At 47.0% G+C, this 22,969-nt stretch overlaps 1 protein-coding gene and 1 long non-coding RNA gene across 4 annotated transcripts in view; one reads left to right on the forward strand and one right to left on the reverse strand.

Moving 5' to 3' along the window:
* Positions 1-22,969, reverse strand: part of STYK1 (serine/threonine/tyrosine kinase 1) — a 99,289-nt gene that overhangs the window by 67,604 nt on the left and 8,716 nt on the right. The window contains exon 1 of one of the 3 annotated variants that reach the window (XM_069650553.1): positions 8,891-9,024. The exons of the other annotated variants lie outside the window; for them this stretch is intronic. The gene's annotated coding sequence lies outside the window, so the exon portion shown is untranslated. Of the gene's footprint in view, positions 1-8,890; positions 9,025-22,969 lie in introns of those variants that run through there. 3 annotated transcript variants of the gene reach the window in all.
* LOC138580203 (uncharacterized) overlaps positions 1-22,969 on the forward strand; it is a 183,848-nt gene that overhangs the window by 9,348 nt on the left and 151,531 nt on the right. The gene's annotated exons all lie outside the window — the stretch shown is intronic.

The following is a 22,969-nucleotide window of genomic DNA, read 5'->3' on the forward strand; positions in this document are numbered from 1 at the left end:
GTAAATGAAAATAAGTGGATCGAGTATTATTCTAATCTATATGCTGACCCACGTTTGGATAAACTACATGGTGTGCACCCATCACCAGTGGGGTGGTCCTTGAGTTTTTCTCCATCAATCATTGAAGACTTAATACGACGTGCCAGTTCATCAAGGGCCTCACTAACTGCATGCTCAAAGCTAATATTGTAGAATGGGCTCTGATTCTAGATCAGTTCTTTCAACTTGTAGTAAAGATGCGATCAGTGCCGATGTCTTGGAAGGCATCTGTGATCATGCCTATTTTTAAAAAGGGAGAATCGCACGTTACTCCGAAACTATCGGCCTATCGCATTGCTGGATGTCCCAGGCAAGATTTTTATGAAAATAGTTCTTCATGATTTCAATGCATGGACTCTAGCAAACGATCTGCGAGACCCGTACCAGACAGGTTTCGTGCCTGGCATGGGCACGCATATCAATCTTTTATGCAATCAAAGCCCAGTGTCAGGCTATGAAGCAAGCAGTGTAGTTTGCTTTCGTAGACCTACACTCTGCGTTTGACTCTATCTCGCGTGTAATGCTGTTGCAGAAACTAACAAAAGACCAGAGTCCCATGACACTTTATGAAACTATCCACGCATTACATTCTGAGACGTCCATTCGTGTACGCCTCTCGCTCGATGGTTCCATCTGCTCCCATCCGAACAGCACGTGGGCTCAAACAAGGATGCCTATTGGCATTATCTGCCTTTAATTATTTCATACATGACATCAGATATGCATTTAACAAAGTAACCTCAGATTCCCCGAAATGTAATGGTCACCCAATCAAGGCTCTGATGTATGCAGATGACCTTGTCCTGATTTCTAAAACTCAGTTGGGACACAAAATCTATTGGCAGCCTTTTAAGTTTATATCCAACACTTAAAACCTCAACCATGCCATCCTGCTCAACCGTCTCCGTGATAACCTGGGCATCAGGGGTCAGGCCCTGGCGTGGCTGACTTCTTTTCTCTCCGATCAAACTCATGTCCTTCCTCTCCTCCATCTCTATCTCTACCCGTCGTGTCCCCCAGGCGTCTAACCTCTCTCCCTGGCTGTTCAACCAATACCTGGCACTTCTTGCCCACTGCATTGCCGCACTCTGCCCTAACTTCCAGTGCTATGCGGATGACACTCAGCTCATCTTCAGGCTACCCTCAGCCACTTCTTCTCCCTCTCGCATCTCTGACTGTCTGTCCGCCATCCAGGAGTGGTGTGCCGCCAATGATCTCTGCCTGAATGACAGCAAGACTGAGATTCTCCTCATCGGCACACCCACACCCTCCTTTCCTGTCACTCTTGCCCCATTGGCCGCCGGCAGGCGAAGCCGGCCTCCTCACTCCAAGGCCCATGAGAGGCAAGGCCAGCACCTGATTTGTGCCTGTTCGGTGCCGTGGCTGCCGTCTGCCAGACCCCCTGGCTCTCTCCACAAAGGTACATTTACTCCTATTGACAGCCTAACCTTTGACTGCTCTTGCCGATCTATAATCGTATTTGGCCTACATATGATCGCTCTGACTAGCCCAGAGGCACCCTGCACCCAGACTTGCATCTAGCCTGCCTATAATTGCATTTAGCCTGTCCCCGATTGCATTTAGCCTGTCTCCGATTGCATTTAGCCTGTCCCCGATTGCATTTAGCCTGCCTATAACTGCATTTAGCCTGTCCCCGATTGCATTTAGCCTGTCCCCGATTGCATTTAGCCTGTCCCCGATTGCATTTAGCCTGCCTATAACTGCATTTAGCCTGTCCCCGATTGCATTTAGCCTGCCTATAACTGCATTTAGCCTGTCCCCGATTGCATTTAGCCTGCCTATAACTGCATTAGCCTGTCCCCGATTGCATTTAGCCTGCCTATAACTGCATTAGCCTGTCCCCGATTGCATTTAGCCTGCCTATAACTGCATTAGCCTGTCCCCGATTGCACTTAGCCTACATAGGATTGCGCTGTCTAACCTAGAGGTACCTGACCCCCGCAAACCAACTGTTCGTGCCTAAAACTAAGTTAGAATGATACTAACTCTTATTTACCTGTCAGCCTTTTGGACCACAATGCCAAAAATAAACCAGCAACCGAGGCCTACACCACAGGGCATACCGCCCGTGGATGAAGGACTCTTAACTCCCCCACTAGAGCCCAGCCATCAACCTTCACATTTACTTATTACCCACCAATTGCTAACATACCTCCCCTGTGACACTGCAAGCAGAAACGCAAAACTACGCTCAAGATTACCTAAAATTTACGAACCACTAGCTAGACTCAACACCTCTTGCAACAGAAGTAACACCAACATCCGAAACACTCCTCCTATAAAAACTGACCCCCATCGCAATAACCGCCCAAATAAGCAGACCAATGCTTACAATAGCCTACCTAAAAAGAAAAGCAATGCCACCCAGGCCATAGCAAAGCCGAACCTCCAACTGAAGTGCGCCCTTATTAATGCCAGGTCACTAATAGCACACGCGACCGAAATTGCTGATCTCATTCAAATAGGAGACTATGACATCCTCGCCATAACAGAAACTTGGCTGCACCAAGCTGCAGGACCTGCCATAATGCTTGCCCTACCACATAATTACACCATACTTAGAGAAGATAGAGTCAACTCTCGAGGAGGTGGCCTAGCTATTATTGCTAAAAATAATCTCACCCTAAAAATTGAATCAAGTTCAACGACTAACTCCTGCGAATCATTAACTGCTAAACTCCTCGCATCTCCCTCTCATTCTATTAATATCCACCTTATCTATAGACCACCTGGCCCTATTGGCACGTTCAAGGAGGACATCTCCACGATCCTCTCAAACAACCTAAAAACTTCATCCCAAGTTATCCTTCTGGGAGACCTAAACCTAGGCTACAACGACCCTAAAGACTTGCAAGCAACTAATGTCACTAATATCATCTCAGAACTAGGCTTCTCCCAAAAAATCCTTCAACCCACACACGAAAAAGGCCGTATACTTGACTGGGTTGCTGACTATAACTGCAATACTACGATTGTCGACATCAAACCACAAATTTGGACAGATCATGCACTGATAACCTTCCTCCTAAATGTTAACTTGACCATACCTACTGAAATTGTTCTGGCTCCCCCCCTGCCAACCAGAAACAAAAAACTTATAACTACAGAAAAACCGCTACCACTCATCCTCCCCAGACTAAACTCTCTACCTGACTCATCGGACACCTCATCACTAGTAAATGAATTCAACTCTTCTATGGCTACAGCTCTAGATACTATTGCCCCACTGAAACTCAGAAAGAGTAAGCCCAGAGCCCACCTAAACACCTGGTTTACTCCTCACCTCAAATCTCTAAGACTTGAAAAACGTAAATGTGAATCTGCTTGGCGACTAGCCCCAATAGAGACAAATAAAATTACACTCATCAATGCCTCCAAGATTTATAAAAATGAAATAAAGAAAGCAAAAAGAGAGAACTTCAACAACAGAATACTGCAGGCCAAATCTGGTACGAAGGAACTATTCCTTATACTAAAGGAACTAGAAAACCCTATTCCTGTCCAGGATAACTGTGATAAAAATAAAATATGGTGCTCGAACATCCAAAAAGCACTAAATGGCAAAATTGCCACACTCCAAACAAAAATTGAGATAAAGAAACAGAATATTCCACCCTCAACTAACCTAAGAGGCAAACTACCAACTAGCACTAAACTAAACCATATATTTAACTTCTCGAAAGTAACCATACTTGAAACCGAAAAGATAATACTTTCACTCAAACCATCCAATTGCTGAGGTGACCTATGCCCAGCCCAACTAATAAAAGACATGGCCAGAGACCTCTCACCATTCATTTCTAAGCTTATTAATGCCTCCTTTGCTTCAGGCACTATTCCAGATAACCTCAAGCAATCTTGGGTCCTCCCCCTTCTAAAAAAACAAACATTGGACCCATCCATCCCGACTAACTACAGGCCTATCACAACGGTGCCGTTCCTGTTAAAAATCCTAGACAGGGTAGCCTACCTGCAGATCCAAAAACACCTGGAGCTGCACCACCTTTTAGGCACAAGACAATCAGGTTTTAGACCTCAGCATGGAACTGAAACCGCACTTATCGATCTTAAAACTCAGGTCAATGAGCTGAGAGACTCCGGAAAGATGGCCTTACTCCTCTTACTGGACCTCTCCGCAGCCTTCGACCTAGTGGATCATGATGTGCTATGCACCCACCTAGAAACAGCTGCCCACTTCTCCACGCATGCCATCGCATGGATCAAATCTTTCCTAACCGGTAGAACTATGAGAGTCTTCTCTACTTCTGCTGCTGCAGACCCAGTATCCATCACATGTGGAGTCCCACAAGGTTCTTGTGTCTCCCCCACTATGTACAACATCTTCACGAAGCCCTTGTTCGATGATCTAGATAATCTGGGTGTCACCTACACTAACTATGCGGATGACACTCAGATTCTCATACCACTCTCAGGGGATTATGAACAAGATTTGGCCTTGGTGAACAAGATTTATCTCATCATTCAGGCATGGATGGCCACCCACGGGCTATGCCTGAATGATGACAAAACTGAACTCATCATACTGGGGAACACACAAAACATCAAAAGACTAAAAGAAGAATACTCATCCTTCGTCATAGACGGTAACACTATCAAGGTGGCAAAAGTGGTAAAAACACTAGGGTTCTACCTTGATTCCCACCTCTCCCTAACCAAACAGGTGAGCGCAATGGCATCCAGCACCGCATATACCTGCAAGCTGATCAGAGCCGCAAAACCATACCTATCCACTGCCAACTGCCTAACCCTTGCCCGAGCATTAGTGCTGTCGAAATTGGACTATTGTAACGCTCTATATATAGGAGCCAACAAACACACGGTGCAAAAGATTCAAACACTACAAAACAATGCCCTTAGGGCTGCCTTAGGAATTCCAAAAAGGGAGCATATTTCAGAAGCTAGAAGACAATCTAATTGGCTCTCCACAGCGGACAAAATCAAACTTAAGACAGCTTCTCTAACCTTCAAAAGCATCAACTATCTAGCACCTAAATACCTAGCCGCTAGATTCAACAGAAAAATCTCCACTAGACCCACCAGAGAAGCATACTCTAACCAGTTAATGATACCCCCATTCAAACTAAGTACGGCCGGAGGAAACAGCTTCCCGGTCAAAGCTGCCCAGCTTTGGAACTCCCTCCCGCCCGGCCTGAGATCCCCCCAATCCTACGCTCTCTTCAGATCCAACTGTATCAATTGGATCAAAGAAAATGACCGATAGTCCATTACCACTGTTCTACAAACGTACTATGTACATAATTATATATCCTCTTTCTCCCTACTGCATATTTCCTGCTTATATTATGTTACATGTATATACCATGGCCTGCATTATGTAATTTCTACTATGTATAATCACTATTTGTAATCATATGTAACCTGTAAAGTTTAAAGTATCCTTGAACAACGCGCCCGGTTACCCTCGGGTCTGGCGCGCGCTATAAATAATAAACTCAACTCAACTCAACTCTCTTGACAGCCTCTCTTGGCCCTCTCCCTGCTCCCACCTATGAGGCTAAAAAACCTCAGGGTCATCTTTGACTCCACACTCTCCTTCTCTTCTCACATCTCTGATCTCTAAGAAGTCACACTACCACCTGTACCTACTCAGAGGTATTGTTCCTTTCCTCTCCTTCCCCCAGAAGCTCATTGTCTCTAGAGCTCTGGTTCTCTCTAGGCTGGACTACTGCAACAACCTCTTTCTAAATCTGCCTGCTTCTACCCTCCGCCCTCTGCAGCTCATCCAGAACCGGACTGCAAGACTTGTCTTTGGCCTCAAGCCCAGGGATCGTATCTCTCCAGGACTGAAATCTCTGCACTGGCTCCCAGTGGCTGTGAGGATTAAGTTCAAAACCCTCTGCATCGTCCACAAGGCCTTCTGGGGCCTCAATACCTTCAACTCTCTCTTCCTAAATATCTCCCTCCTCGAGCTCTTCGCTCATCCACCTCCAACTCCCTCAGGGTCAGTCGCTTCTCCAAGCAACGAGTTGGTGGTAGATCACTTTCTTTGGCCAGGGCCTCCCTCTGGAACAGACTCCCTGCCCCCCTGAAACTTGAGAAGAACCATCTCCGGTTCCGGAAGCACCTCAAAACCTTTCTCTTTGCATTTGCTTTTTCAGCTCCTCTCCCCTGCCGATTTCCTGGCTTATACTGAAACTGGCCACCCTCTGATCTCGTGCCCAGGTCTCCCCCCTCCGCCAGTCGCACACCTGCACTGCCCTCCTGGAAACCCCCACACTTGGGGACTGTTCTCTGTATCCCTACAGTCCTACCACTAGCACTTGACACTTGATGCCTGCACTTACCCTTCTCCCATGCACTTGCCACCTGCTGGCCATACTTTATTTTATTTATTCTATTGTCCCATGTGCTGGACTGTCCCCTTCCCCCCCTCCACTTCTCCTTCCCCCTTCCCATGCACTTGCGCGATCGATCTGAATAACACTTGGATCGTTGTCTGTCTTCCCTCTGTTCCCCCTCCCTTGCCTCATCGCGCCTTGAAACACTTGTGTATAGGCGCATTATAAATGCCATATCATATCATAATGAACTGAGAGTCAACACAGAGAGAACCCAGATTGTTCTATATGCACCCACAAGGAGATTTGTGTGGTCTATTAGTCAGGTAGAGTTACAAATCGTAACACAATACATCTACCTGGGCATTTGTGTTGAGGGCATAACCAACGCAAAGAGCCAGCTCGAATGTGTGGAGAGGAAACTAGATACAGCAATATCTCAAACAAAAGTAATCATGTACAGATATGGTAAATTTTCCATCAAGCCGGCATGGTTCTATTGGAACCAGAAGGCTGTCCCAGTCCTATTGCATGACCTGGAGACTCTTCCAATTAATACTCGCTCCCAATTTGACAAATGTTGCACTTACCTGTATGTGTTCCTCACTCCTGGCTCAGGTATGAGCTGGGTCTGGTTTCCCTCCACGCCTTGTATAACTGGAGATTATGCTCTTTATTTAGCAAATGTTTCATTTCCACTAATGTCGATATTATTTTAAGATCATTATCTGCTTATATGTTTATGACTAAACATGGCTTCATGGTTGCATGGGTAAACAATGTCTGTCAAATGTTAGCTACCCCTGACATAACTATTGAGATGCTGATTACTAATCCTGAGAAGAAGAAAGGGCAACTATACAATGTTGATTGGAACTTGTGAGTTATGTATGCAAGGTGAAGACTGACATCCGCAGGTTTCCTCCCAAGAAAATGCGCACTTATCTTCTTGTTTAGTTAGAGCGCCAACATTAAAATACAGGCTAGCAATACTATGCTTGCGTTTCCACTTATGCCATACAAAAGAAGTCCTTACAAAGCGGAAATTGCTGCGGCCACAAGATTACATCTGTCAGTTTTGTAACAATATAGGTCTAAAAGAAACAGAACATTTGATCGCCCAGTGCATTGCATTAAGAGATCTTAGACAAACACATTACGCTAGGCATTGTAAATATTTGGGCAACCTAGAATGGAATGATTGTTGGGCAATGATTTTGGGCTGTTCGCATCTGCCAATTCAGATAGCTACTGTGAATTTTTTGGAAAGTCTGCAATTAGAAACAAAAACTGCTGAGAATGACTAAGCTGGGTGTGCGTGCTAAGGAGGCGTTACATAGGTACCTGTTTTAATTGTCTTATCTTGTTATAATAATATTGATTTTAACGAGAGTTTATCAACTATGTTATAGTTGGTTCTTTTAGTTTGCTTTATATTGTTTTATGAATATTATTGTATGTATTGGAAATTGTTTCAAATTGTTTGTATTAATATTGAAAGGTTGATTAAAATTCAACTAAAACAATAAAACTAATTTTTAAAAAAAATGGAAAGGGGCATGGAGCATCAGGTGTGCCCTGAGTAACTTCCCCCATGCTGTCAGTCAGCAGACTTGTAATAGGGCAATATATTCCTTTCCCTATTACCGTTCTGGGGCTTTAAATGTGCGCTTTGCAGCGCTTGCATTACAAGCTGAATTTCCTGGAGCCCTTCTGGCCATCATGACCCACTGGGATATATAGAAGTGTTTATTGCCTTCAAACACTGGTTCCTCCACATCAGCCTCATGCTGACAAACAAGGGTGTATAGCTCTTCAGTGGGCATTTAGTGTTCAAGCTCCAGGCTGGCTGACTGTCCCGTGATAATCAGTGGCCATTAACCTTATCTTTGTCACCTTTGTAATGTATGCACCCCAGGGGTGCTTCAGACTGTCTTCACTCTAAACACTGGGCCCCCAAACACCATGTTGCAGTAGGCCCACCCACATCTTCGGACTGGCCTGCCCCCACACAGTGCCTCTAAAGATAAGCCCCCACATCCCCAAAGGCAGAGGCTCCGAGATAGTTGGGGTGGTGATTTGGTGCAGCCAAAAACCGCAGACCTCCCGAGTGTGTTGTCCTAACCTAAAACGCAATTGCACCGCCATGCTACAGATAGCTCCCAAAAACGCTCAACAAACAGACACTTTCCATACATTGGTGCGATGTGGGCGCGGCTTGTAACTGCTGATGGGAGGGGCGGCGGGGGCTTGCAAACTAAAACTCTTTGTCAACTGAGGGTTCGGATCTTGGTTGCGACCCTTTATCTTCAGTTACAACTCGTCGATGGGGGCGACTATTGAAGGATTTCCAGAGAGTTCTGGAAACGCGCAGCTTCAGACCCCAATCCTGTATGAATACAGAGCATTGTGGGTGGACGCTGTTAACAATGACACCAAATGCAGCGGAACGCTGCGGCGGGCGGTGCCAGCATAAGATACACACTGTACATGTTCCCTGGAAGCCTTACCTGGCCACCAGAGTCTCTGTGATGGGTGTCCTGTTGGCACCGATTTCCAAAATCCGCTTCCGTTAAAGGACGGCCGTTCTATTCACTGTTCGCGTTCTTCTCACGTGCACAGCGTCAGCTACATAAAAGCATGTTTTTTATGCTGAAGGTTAGGCTTGTTATATGTGTACATAGTTGCCCTGTGTACTGCGTGACAGCTCGAACCGGCGTGGTTTTTCCCAGTGCATGGTGGGACTAGTAGTTTCGTTGTTCCGATTGTAAATATGGGCCTACAAGTACCAACATGCCATGGGAAACATCGGGACTGGCTCAAGCTGTCCAGTGACACAGGAAAACTGGGCAGCTATGTAACTCTTGTATTTTACAATAATTCAGTGTTGTTTATTGCCTAACGGGTAGGATGTTTTTTATTTTTTATTTCTTCTTCTTACGACTCTTTCTTGGCGTCTTTGTGTAATTTGTGTCTTTTAATTGAGACACGTGCACTTGAAAACACGTGAAGCGACTCACCAAAGGCATTCTGGTAAGTTTATAAACTGTTCTTGAACCGAGGAACCAAATGGCAAAAAAGCGCACTGAAGGGACTCCAGTGGCAGTATGCATGATGAATACCAGGTCTGTAGCTGAGCTCCCGCTACTCTAATCCAGAGCTCTTGAGATAGGACAATTCTCCTAGGAGCATCCTTTGACTCGCCTTTTGGTAACGCAGGACACACCTTAAGTCTTAAAGGCTTAGAGACGTTCTCCCAGTTCAAAAAATAGAATATACCTGGGAAATTGTTTTTGAAATAAAAAGGGCAGATCCTTTGGCTTGAGAGGTGGTAGGGCAGGATTCAACCAGGATAGGTGGAGGTCCACAGATTCCTCAGATTCCTCTGCGGGGGCGGGCAAGGGGATGGTTGCCAGTCTTTATTCTAGACCGGTGTCAAGTGACTCTCTCAACCTTTCGGGCCTCAGATGACTCAGGGCTTCAAGCTGGAGTTCGTGTCCTCCACCGTACCAGAGGTTCCCAAGGAGAATCTGACACAGATTCATAAGTTGTTGGGCGAGAGAGCTGCGGAGAAAGTGGTTCAGTACCCACAAGCCTTCGTCAGCAATAGATCTGAAGTGAAATAGATGGCAAGTTTTTCCACCCAGTCAACAACCTGCAGGAATTAAACCTTTTTGCCTAGATCAGCACTTCAAGATGGAGACAATTGTCACGTTGAGGCCGGGAGATTGGCTCATGAGATTGGACCTCGAGGATGCATATCTCCGTCACAATCTTCCCGCCTCACCGGCGGTTTCCAGAATTTATTTGGGAAGGAACTTGTTACCAATTCAGGTCTCTCCTTTTTGGTCCTTCTTTGGTTCGCCGCTCAAGCCTGCAACGTCAAGGGCAGAAGGATCTTCATGTATCTGGACGATATCCTGATGAAGAGACACTCTGGCCAGTCTTCCAGGGGAGCATGACCACCTCAGAATATGCATTTCTAGAACACTGGTCTAACCCCATCTCAGATCATGCAGTTTCTGGGGATTATTCTAAGTTATAGGTCGTCGACCCTCGTTTTGCCCCACCAGAATATGGGGGCAGTGAAGAAGGTGATCTAGAGGGTGCTTTACTTGAATGCCATTTCCCACCAACCTGCCCTCTTCCACGATCCTGGTCATTTTCACAATGTCACACCAATATAGGGCTCTACAGAGATGGCAAATTCAGGCCTAAACCAAGGTTTAGACCAGAGGCATGGCTAGGGGGTAACCCCTCTGGGGGTGTCAGAGGGGGCTATAGCCAGGGTCTTTTGGTTGCAGCCCAGGATAGAAGCTCAAGAGCTACAACCAAAAGGCTAGCGAAACCCGACGTTAGCGTGGACCCGGATCCCTTCCAGACCTAGCCACACCCTTGGTTTAGACGATTAAAACTGGGTTCTACTTTTGACACGAGCAAGAGAAGAAATCCCATATGTATGGGTGAAACGGAAGGGCTATTATCTCTTTCCTCCAATATCCAATTGGAATGCAATGCGTCTACGTTGCTTGGACGGACACCAAGTGAGGCACAACCTTGACCGGGGACTCTGATCTCCCTGTAGTCGTTATCGGATATAGAGGTTCTTTTGCAAACAAGTGATTGCCAAACCGGTACTCTTCCTGCATGGTGCACCGGTTGATGAACAGAAGGATAAACAAGCTGAGGGGACTCTTGCCGTCTCTTGCCACGAATCTTTGGGATTATTGCCCGTGATTTTGCATCCAGGTATCTGCATGTCTTGCTCAATCTGGTGACCGATTGATGCTCTCCTCAATGCATAGACTCCATCGGTCTTCATGAACAGTGGGGTCCCTTTCACTTATATGCCTACGAGTCCCTACTGAACACTCAATGGTTGGAAGCCAGACCCATTTGCCACGGCGACACACCCCTTTTTCCAGTTTTGGGGTCCAGGAGTATATTATGCATCCCCTCCTTTTGCCATTATAGCACACCCTCTACTTTAGGCTGTTTGCAGGAGGGCATGACTCATGGCTATTACGCTCTTAGTGGGGTGGCCATGGCAACCATTGGCCCTCCAAATGGCCATGGAATCCCCATTTTAATTCTGATTTTCAGAGAAATGTTGGTAAGCCCACATTGTCGAACGCATCCCTTGGGTCTCGAAGGGTCTCTACGGTTGATGGCTGGGGCGATCTCGGGTAACACTGGTTATTCTGAAGGGATTTCAGGGACAGCCTTGTCTCTCATCAGTCTGACAAAAATATTACTGCTCTGCAAAAGAAGAGGGATGAGCAGTGAATACAACTCCTACTCAGCACCACACTACTACTAAACCAGCACTGATCCCAATCTTAAAGGGGTAACATGCACAACCAGACAGGTACAGCTCCTTCACCACTCAGGGTAGAGCAGTCCGAGAGCAGGCTTTACACTTCAGGGAGGATGTCAGCTGGTTCAGAAGCAGAACAAAGAACAATAGTACTGGGTTACCAAAAATGGAAGAATGCCCACCAGAGTTTTCTAAAAGTAGTATACTTGAATTAGTCTAGAACATATACACAACTAATAAGAAAACAAATGGGTCACCCCTGTAAGGGAAACGCTGAGAATGCAGACTTTGTAATACAGGTGCATGTGGATTTGAAGATACAGATGCACAGGCAATGATTTCAGCAGTACTGAAGATGACTTTAAAAATGTAGCTACCAGGTCTTCCGAGTCATTATGCCACTTTAAGGCAGGTCAGTTGGCAGAACCTTTGAAAAGCCTTTGAATGCTTGTCTTTGGGTCTGAACAATGTAGAGCCTGGCTTCTAGTTGATTTAAATGGGTTGCATCAGCATCAGGACATTTTGAGTCAGTGATTCCCACTGGATCATGGGCATCGAGGCAAGCGAGTTGGCTAGAAGTTATCAAAACGACGAGGTGCAGTCCTGGAGTGGGATCGGCTTGAATCGAGTGACGAAACTGAGTGGCCATGGGTCGAGTTGGCTTGAAGAGGTCCAACTGCACAATGCGGTTCTTCAATGGTGACCGGTTTAATGATGCTGGACCGCAGGCAGGCAATGTGTTGAGTCAGGGGCTTGTCAGAGGAACGAAAGAACAGCGTTTGTTAAAGGCAGCTCTGGATGCTTACAGTGGCTCCAAGTTGTCAAGCCTTCTCAAAAACGTATTGAAGCTGGAAAACAGAGTCCAGAACTGGTGCTTGCCTCCTGGGTGCTGTGGGGAGTCCATCCAGTGTCTCCACAGACAAATCCTTCTGGCTGTGTTGTCCAACCAGGAATGTTTGCAGAGTGCACATACAAGGTCCTGACCCCTCCAGTGAGAGAGCCGTTGGCACCAGTGGTCTCAGATGCAGTATTCCCTGGGGCGAATCCCACGGTACCGTCACTGCTCCCATAGGGGTAGCCCCTTCCCACTAGGCCAGTGAATCGAGGAGTAGGTGAGACCCCATCGAGGAGTGTAAGTGCTATGGTTGAGTCAAAGCTCTAGATATTCCCTTTGGATGGTGTTGGGAAGAGCTTAAATCGTCTTTGGTGATATCTCTATAGCAGAGGACTTTGGAGCCGATTATACTCCCAACCTGGTTCCAGACGAATCCTTCTACAAGTGTCCAAAGATGAATGAACTAAGGGGGTTTCTTCCCCATTCCATAGGCAAACAACCTGAGCAGATTGCTCCCTATTAGCCTTCTGTAAGGGGTCCAATGCTGTCTGCTGTTTCAGAATCTTCTTGACTGCCGATGTCGTTCCCAGAGTGCTTTGCCTGTGGGACACAAGAAGTGTGGCAACTCCAAGGAAAATTCAAGTTGGTGGAACCCCTCGCTAACTGCAAAGTCCTCTCCTGGGCTACGCTGGTCAGCCCCTTTCTTCTGTCTGCCTTCATCAATAGGTCTCTGCTAATCCTCACCCTGGTTGAATTCCTTCGGACTGCCAGAGCCTGCCCTTTGAAGTACTGAACATCTCCCTGCCCCTCAAGCAGTTTCTCCTGAGGGGTGTCAGGGCTCATGTTAACCTTAGAACTAAGACTGTTGTGAGCATTATTGAGTTTCCTACCTTCCATAAGCTAGATTTGTAGTGTGTGCGTACACATGAATGCTGGACCGCTAGATTGGGACAGTCTGAAGACCAGTTTTTTTTTTATTTATTTCTAAAAGCCTTCACATTCAAGCCAGGTGGATCATGGTCTTGTGGGGGATTGATCTTTCCTTCTTTGGTGCCGATTGTTGGTGCTCTCACTGTTCTGGGTCTCTATCGACCGCCTGCTCCTCAACCCCTTCCCTGATCTGACCCTTCTTTTTGAGTCACTTCCTACTGACATCCCCTTTGTTTTGAGGACTTTAACCTCCCCAATCCCAATGCAGCCACCAGCCTTGAACTTAAATTCTTCCTATCTGATGACTCCCTCTACGTCCACTCATCCCACTCTGGAGCGAACTCTATTAATCATGTCTTTCTCTCTTATTCAGTCTCCTCCTCAGACCACTCCATGGACCCCTCTCCTTCTGGACCCCTCTCCTTCTGATCACTCCATTGCTCAATTTAACATTTCAGTCCCTCCACCTTCTACTCCTCATCACCTTTCTTCAATGACTAAGAGGAAAGTCAGGCAGGACTTTCTTAACCCTTACCTTGATAATGTGATAAAATCCCTCCTGTCTCTTTCCCCTAGTCATGTCTCTTCTATGGACCAAGCTTTCTCTAACATTCACTATGCACTTAGGACTCCATTTTACCAACACCTTCCTGCTTGCAAATTCACACCTTCCCACCCCTGTTCTCAGCCCTGGACCATCTCTGAATTTCAGACCCTCAAAACAAACATGCACCGTGACATACAACGCTGATGCAAATTACGGACACCTACCCTATTCCTGGCCTAACAAAATTCCCTTGCTGCCCTAACCTCTACAATAGGCTCTTCCAAATCCGCCTACTTCACAAACCGTGTCCACCCCTTTGCAATAACCCCGCAAACTTTCATCTACCCTCCAAGCTTTGCTCACACCTCCCTTAGCCAATATCCATCTCCTCCTCCCTTTCTGCTAATGATATTGCTCACTACTTTTCCTCTAAATTCTCTAAAATGTGTGACACTTTCGCAGCTCTCCTCTCGCCCCCCAACCCTCCTTCTGCTCACCACCTCTCTCCTACCACTTCCACTCTCAACTAGTTCTCCGCTACCTCGCCTATTGAATTAGCACCCGTCTCTTGCAGTGCCAGACCATCTTGTGCTCCTATCGAACGTTTTGCTACCCAATTGGTCAAATAACTAGTTTCAATCACTTGCCCTTATCTCTCTGAGCTCTTTAACCACCCTCTGGTATGTGGACTCTTCCCTGTCTCCTTCAAATCTGCAGCTTTCTTACCCTCTATTGCCAAAACCATCTGCTGACCTAACTGTCCCAGTTTCACTCCTTCCCCATTATTCAAAAGTCCTTGAGCAGGTGGTCTTCGACTGGACCACTAGTTACCTTGAGGATGTTGGCCTTGGAGATCCAATTCAATCTGACTTTCATAGTAAACACTCCATCAAGACTGCACTCATGCCCATCTCCAACTTTCTCTCTAATGCTCACCACTCCAAACTCTTCTATACTAATTCCTTTTGGTAATTCCTGCTGCTTTCTACACTGATGTCCACTGCACTCTCCTTCTTACTCTCCAGGATGTTGGGGTTTGCAAATCTGCTCTTGCCTCGGTCATCACCTAGATGGAAGGTCAATCCTTTAAAATCTCTTAGAACTCATAAACCTCCCACCCTATACTTCACCGGATCAGTCCCTGGACCTCTGCTATTCACCCTCTAGATCTCTGCCATAGGACAACTTATCTCGTCCTTTGGCTTTCTCTATTCTGTCACCTTTTTGTTTATGACACTCACATGTGTTTCTCATTTCCCTCCTTCACCCCAGCCATCTCAGAACACATTATGAACTGTCTGACTGCAATTCATCACTGGATGGCTCTCGGCTGGCTCATGCGGAACTCTGAGGTTCTCTTTCTCCCAGCATCTCTACCCTTCACTCTCCTATCTCCTTCCTACCTGACCTTCTTGCTCCCTCCATCTAGACTCAAAATCATAGGGTCTGTCCTTCTTGAAAGTGATCTACGACTGCAACAATTCATCACTACCACTGCCTCTGCTGCTCATAATAACCTCCCCAAAATTCATCCTTTTCTTACTCATCAGTCTACAAAAACTCCAGCCTCCACTCTCAAAGTCTGCAAACTGCACTACTTCCCAAGCCTACTCCTGGGTCTTCCTCTGTACTCCTTCCTCCTTTTAAACAAAGTCCTCAACTTTGCTACCCGCAATTTTTACCACCTACCCAGATCCTGCCCCACTTCAACATACTTGCTGATTGGCTCTCCATGCAAAACCGCTCTCTCGTTCTTTCTCCTAGTGTACATAGCTATCATTGGACTTGCTCCTCAGTGCCCGTCTGATTTTATCTAAGTTTACTCACCGTCTTGTTCCCTCAGAGTCTCCTCTGCACTCGGTCTCACCATCCCATACCCCCTTGTTCTGTCTCTTGCTTACGCCTTTTCTCCTTACTCACCCTGCTCCACTGGCACCCACTGCCCATAACAATCAAAGCCAACACAACTATGGATGTCTTCAAAACTCAACTTAAACTACTTGCTAAAGCAGGAGCTTCTTCTGCCCTCTCCCCATCCTCCCTATCTGACGCCACCACTGTATGTAGTGATGCTTAATAATGTAACTTTGTATATTTTCAAATACTCCTTCAGTTTGAAGCATGTGTCCTTGTTAATACTACCTTTGTAAGTCAACGGTAATATATATATTTTTTTTCTGTTTGTTTTCTTTTGTGTCTGGTATAGCCTCATAAACATGCATCTTTTTGCATAAACCAAACACTTTTTTTTATAGCCTCATAAAGTTGGAATTTCGTCTGGGGACAAGCTAGGACACATTGGGCAGCCATGACAGTCCTTTGCATACTTTCTACTGTAAGCTCATTGTGCATGCCTCATGAACTGTCTTAGATGGGCTTTGAACATGCATAATAGGAAACCTCTGTGCCATGCCATATTCCTAATGTTCTGACTTAAACACCCGTACAGATACAGCCACATCATTCACCCCCTCCTCTATACCTTTATATTTGGTGCCTGCTGAGTCTCCTGAAAGCAGTCTACTCATTGTGACACGCCTCACATACTGTTTCACAGCTGTTCAAACTGGTATATATGTCCAGCATTTTACAGATATCTCTTTATTAGGGTGAATATTGTGACCAATCAAAACAGAAGAGTCCATTATTTGCTTGAAAGGATTTCTAAAAGAATCACTATAAGACATGTTTAACATTTAAAATTGTGGACAGTATGTTGTTCCCATAATGCTCTTTGCTTTTATGCAAATCAGCAGGTATGTGTTCTAGATAGAGCTACTGTGTTGCGCGATCTGGCCGGGGGCCACGCCCCTTGGACCCATCCCCTCCTTCCCAAAGCCCAGCCCCTAGTAAAAAATGACGGTTCCCCCCAGCACTGTTTCTATCCCACTTCTTCCCTTTCTATTGTTCATACGTTTGCCATCTCTCTCGGATCTATGCAGAGTCACTAAGCAATTTCTAGTGGCCAGAAGGCGACAAGTCGGCGCTATACAAAGTGCAGAAGTAATCTATTTGCATGCCCTTATCTCTCTTTTACTAGATCGCTCCCTTCTCTCGCCCTGTCCATTCTGATGGCCCTCTCTTGTTGTATCAGTCTGTATCCAGCGTCCACGCTGCTGTTGCTTGCCTCAGCTCAAGTGTTACCACCTTGCAGCCCTGCAGGCAGACGCCCTTTTCCAGTAGATCCGTCCGCGTCTCTTGTTCACAATATTCCTCCCTCGATGTACTAGTATATTCCACACTGGCCATGCGTGTTTCGACTTGTCTGTCTTTCCTCTTCCTCAGTGTCCAGTTGCCTTTATGAATTTGAGTGGCAAGCTCAGAATCAATATTGAGCCCTGTCTCTGCCCTCATTGTCTTTATTCCATTTTGTAAGCGCAAAGAACCCCATTGCCCACAACATGGCGCTTAGTTTTCACCCAGTAAGTCAAACAAGAGTGTTTATGGTCAGTCCTGTCTGACAGGCCCACTAAACGACCCCGTGTAAAACTCTCTACTTGCAAGACAAATGAGGGCTCTGGTGACAGCTATGATGCAAAATATCAGATATAAGTGGTTTTCAAACTAAGGGGCTGCCCCCATTTGTGGGGACAGGAGGGTGTGTCCAAGGAAGGGGGCAGGACATTCTTTCAAAAAGCAGGAGAGTGACTGATTCAATGGAAAATGTAAGTAGTTCTAGCATTTGGTGGGGCCCGCCAATGTTATTTGTCCTAAAGGTAGGGGTGGGGGGTCCTCAGGAGGATAGATCAGGGGCAACGTGCTTGCCTTGGAAGCAAAATGACACGGGGCAACACAGGTTTGATCCCCGGGTCCGCGCTTAGAAACCTTTGGGTATTAAGTGCATTATATATAACCTATCATATCATATCATAAACAGCATGGAAAACACTGTTAGCGTTAATGCCTTCCTTGCTCTCCATTTGCCCTCACCCATCTCCTGACATTACATTTTACAGGCAGTGATGTAAGTGGGATACAAAATCGAGGGGGCAGGATCTGGAGAGCAGGCGTGGGCAACCATGCTAGACATGGCCCAAAGGATAGGTGGGGGACTTGTGTAAGGGCCACCTGCCCCAAACAAACAATACATCACCAGGCCCCTAAATATGTAACCAAGCAATATGTAAACAAGAGCACAAAAGGCATGTCTTTAGTGGTCTTGTTTGCCTCCAGTGAGCATAGTGTCAATGAAACACCCTCTGGTTCAGTTTCCAAATAAAATAAATGCTGTGTTAACGTATCCCTGACATCTTCATCTGGCCCTGATATCACTCACAGAGGAGAGCACCTGTGAGAAAGGGGAGGAGGATAGCACTAAATGGTCCTTTGCATAAAATCAAAGAGCATGTTGGGAGCATAAGAACAAGCACATTTTTTTGTATACGACATATGTGGCAGCAATTCAAGTCTGCAACCCTTCTGAGCACACTGGCCTTTCTGCACATTTCATTTATGATAACACTCTACCAGAAAAGTGATGGCAAACTATGAGACATGTGTACACAGTTGGAGAGAGTCATCCTTTGGGAGTCAGGTTCTGGCTGTCAGTGGACAGATTACTTACTGTATGTGTTTTTCTCACATGGTGTCAATTTCAGCATCTGGGAGGAAGGCCTTCCCGCCGCAAGTGTAGTTATTGGAGACTGCTGGAGCTCTGCCCCGGCTAGCTCCAGCACACTTAAAGTCCTGTTTACAAATATATATATTTTCATACCTCCCTGAATCTCTGCTATTTTGCTGGGAAGCGGTACAATTTCATAGCAGTAAATCAAGGCCCAGTCAGGGCCACAGTTAATTTAATTCTGAATGGTGAAATCTTCACTGCTCCATACCAATGCCTTCACTCCCTCAGGTTGTCTGTGCACGGCTCTTATCAGAGGAGCTATGAGGAAGGAGACTAAACAGAAAAAAATGCCATATGACTAGATTTTTTTTCTCAATTACACGTTCTCTCTTTCCGTTGAAATCCAGTGCCAGCAGCTCTTACTGTTTTAAAGCGAGTATACCTAACGCTATGGAGGTCATTACGAGTTTGGAGGTAGCCATGGTGCTATTATGGACATGGCTGCCTCCAAACCCGGGTCCGGGTCCGGTGTCTCTGAATGGGGACTCACCGGGTCATTCCAACCTTGGAGGACCCGGTAAGTCCCCATTTAGAAAACCATTCCCCATCCATTCCCCATTCCCATTAGGGCTCAATGGGAATGGGGAAGGAGCTAATAACCTGGACCCGGGTTTGGAGCAGCCATGGTGCTAAGAGCACCATGGCTGTCTCCAAACTCGTAATGACTCATTACGAGTTTGGAGGTAGCCATGGTGCTATTAGCAACATGGCTGCCTCCAAACCCGTGTCCCAGTCCATGTAGTCGGAATGGGGACTTACCGGGTAATTCCGACCTTGGAGGACCCATTAAGTCCCCATTCTGAAACCATTCCCCATTCCCATTCGAGCCCCCATAGGGCTCAATGGGAATGGGGATGGAGCTAATAACGGGCCCGTTATTAGCTCCCTGGTCCCTTAACGGGTCCCGCTAAGGGCGGCTGGTAAAACCAGCCGTTCCTGGTGGGACCCGCTAAGGGTCCTTGGAATGCGGCCGTAGGGGGGGTTAACGGCACCGGCATCGTTACCGGTGCCGTTAACCCCCTACGGCCGTTCTCGTAATGAGGCCCAATGAATAGCCAACACCGGAGAACCCTTGCCATCACACAGTTACTGCATACAATACTGAAGCACCCCTGCTGTTATACAGTCATTAGACCTAACAGTGGACTGCCCCAATGGCGGAGGCAGCTCTTGGTGCTGCGTGAGGGGCCCCTCCATAGTAAATGATTCAAGGACAGGGGTGGCCAGTGATTTTCAGTGGAGGTCTCTAAACTTCCCCCAAATTTGCACGAGCATAGAGTTGGAACTGTTACTGTCCAAGGGGAACTTGCGTGGATCCACTCCCTCAGACATTTTAAAAAAATAATGGATTGAAATGGTACATTTTACAGCACAATTGTTCAGAAAACTTTAGTAAAATCCACACCATTTGCAATTGCGTCTGCACGGATACACATGAAAAAAAAATATCAAACAGTTGCCAGGTCAGCAAGAATAATACAGGAGTATTTAGCAACACATCGTCATGAACCCTGTGTTGAAAATATATGCCATCATTAGCACTGCAAAACACTTTCATATGCCGTGCCCACAATGTATGCCAACATTGTCATTATAAGAACACAGTTTCAACCTGATTGCGGCCAATTGACACTAGCTTGCCACTATCTGCAAACGTTCATGCTGCCTGCATCCAATAAACATCACTGTAGGGAGAGACTCGTCTCTCTCTCTCTCTCTCTCTCTCTCTCTCTCTCTCTCTCTCTCTCTCTCTCTCTCTCTCTCTCTCTCTCTCTCTCTCTCTCTCTCTCTCTCTCTCTCTCTCTCTCTCTCTCTCTCTCTCTCTCTCTCTCTCTCTCTCTCTCTCTCTCTCTCTCTTCTCTCTCTCTCTCTCTCTCTCTCTCTCTCTCTCTCTCTCTCTCTCTCTCTCTCTCTCTCTCTCTCTCTCTCTCTCTCTTCTCTCTCTCTCTCTCTCTCTCTCTCTCTCTCTCTCTCTCTCTCTCTCTCTCTCTCTCTCTCTCTCTCTCTCTCTCTCTCTCTCTCTCTCTCTCCTCTCTCTCTCTCTCTCTCTCTCTCTCTCTCTCTCTCTCTTCTCTCTCTCTCTCTCTCTCTCTCTCTCTCCTCTCTCTTCCCCTCTTCCCCTCTTCCCCTCTTCCCCTCTTCCCCTCTTCCCCTCTTCCCCTCTCCCCCCCCAATGGCGCTCTATTCAGCCCAGCTCCCGCCTTCCCGCTCAGCACTCACACCAGGTAGTGCAGCAGCATGCTTGCTTTGGCTCCTTCCGCTTGTGAGTGAATGCGTCACACGCAACGGAATGTGCAAAAAACGTGAGGCGGGAGATGCCGTGCTAGGCTGATTCATACGTGAACGGGCCAGGCACACGTATCTTGGAAGCGACCCTTGCTCCTGTCACTTCCAGGAACCGCAGCCGAGTGGGCGGCAGTGAGGTGTAGCAAGGTCCAGGGCAGGGAGCTGTTCTTGCTTCGTTTCCAGGGCCAGACTCCTACAAAAATAAAGTAGGAGGGCTGCCGTATGCCGTGGGGAGTGACGTCTCTGGCAGTGCACGTAAATTGAAAGCAATTTGCATATTTCATGGTAGGATGTCTTTCCCAACACAAGAATGTCCACATAACAAATGAAACAATTAAGCTTTTCGCAATAGAACATGTTTTCTTAAAACATTGCTTGCTAAATAGAAAAGGAGTGCACCCTGTATCTCATGATGTGTAAGAAAACGTGTCCCCAACAGCACAAACTCAATATTTTCAGACAGCTCAGAGGTGATTGAGTTCTCACAGCTCAGTTTCTTGCTTCAGAGCAGCACGGCCCCGGGTTCGAATCCCTGACACAGCTCTGTTGCACCAAGTGAAGGCAGCACTTTTTCAAGGAATTCCTGGAAAACACACATGGGAGTATGGCGTCCGCCCTCTGAAAAAAGTGGACGGACGCCGTCCACGTGCGTGTTCCCTCGACTCCATCCCTGTAATCATTTCTAAAGCGTGACTAACATTTCAATTAAAAGCATAGAATAGAAAGCTCGGTCCTAAAAGCAGACAATATTCTGACATGCACCAGGAAGGCGACGGTATGGATTTCATCTTTTTTTTCAGAAGGTCAAGGGAGCAGGAGGGGTGGCTGACATTCTAGAGTGTTGCTTTCTGACCAGTGGCGGCTGCTATGATAGGGCGGCCGGGCGCCGCCCCCCCAGAAAAAAAGAGAGAAGAAGAAAGAGATTCAATCAGAGAACTTCTCTGATTGAATATCTTTCAGCCTCGAAGATGCTGCTGCATATCCTTTGCCAACAGCGCGGGGGCGCTGTGGCAAGGAAACAATAGTCACTAGTGTATAGGCCGGCCCGGCAGCGGGGCGCGTCCCAATTTAGTATATTTTTTTTTATAGTAGAGTGCGTGGTGCTCGTAGCTCCACGCACTCTACGTAGCGCCTTTAATTAGAAGCCTGGCGGGGCGCTTCAGGGGTGGCCCCGCCAGTATTAAAATGTGCGCAAACAGCGCACTTATATTCCCTCCCCTGCCATACATACAGTAATGTCATTGGCTGGCAAACAGCCAATGACATTACTTTATCTATGTGTATGACTGGCGGCGCAGGGTGTGTGTGTGCGCGCCTGCGCCGCCTTCACACCCGTCTCTTTCTTTCAGCCGACGAGTCAACAACAACACACACGAGTCGACCAGTGCTGCTGCACCCCAGGCCACCAGCCCAGTGGCGCCGCGGTAAGTACCCCATTGCATTGTTTAACTTTCTTCTCTGTTTGGGCCCGGGGACTCGGGAGTGTTACACTTACACTCCCCTCCCCGGGCCCAAACTATGTGGTCCACCACGCGGCCCAGGCCCAGTCAACACTGAACGACGTGTAGGCCCGGGGGCCTACACGTCGTTCAGTGTTGCTACCGAGCTGACTGCCGTCAACTTGGGGCGAGCCGCCTTGGTGATAGGGGCCGCCCGCTACCACCAAGGCGGGGGCCACCTGGGCCTACTTTGTTTAGTCCCGTACGCAAGGCCCAGGGCACTGGCAGGCAGGCGAGAGGGAGAGGGCCTCTCCCTGCCAGGGCTCTCCCTGGTGACTTGTGCCATTTTATATTTTCGGCATTTTTTGTCGAAAAATGCCGAAAATATAAAACGGCCAATTAGCATGATGCGGGAGTGGTCGGCCGCGGCTGCCAACATATAATCATTATAATGTATTATTGCTGTGATAAGATTGCACATCATGAACGAGAACATTTCTTCAAATCTTAAATTGGAGGCATTTTCTGCGACCCACCTTTAGCTGGAAAAACCTGGGCAAAGCCAGCAAACACTCTCTGGAGAACCGTGTTCGCATTCTCTGCAGCACGTC

This window comes from Ambystoma mexicanum, chromosome 3p (genome assembly GCF_040938575.1).
Source record: "Ambystoma mexicanum isolate Mex_15411 chromosome 3p, UKY_AmexF1_1, whole genome shotgun sequence".
In the NCBI taxonomy this organism is placed as follows: Eukaryota; Metazoa; Chordata; class Amphibia; order Caudata; family Ambystomatidae; genus Ambystoma; species Ambystoma mexicanum.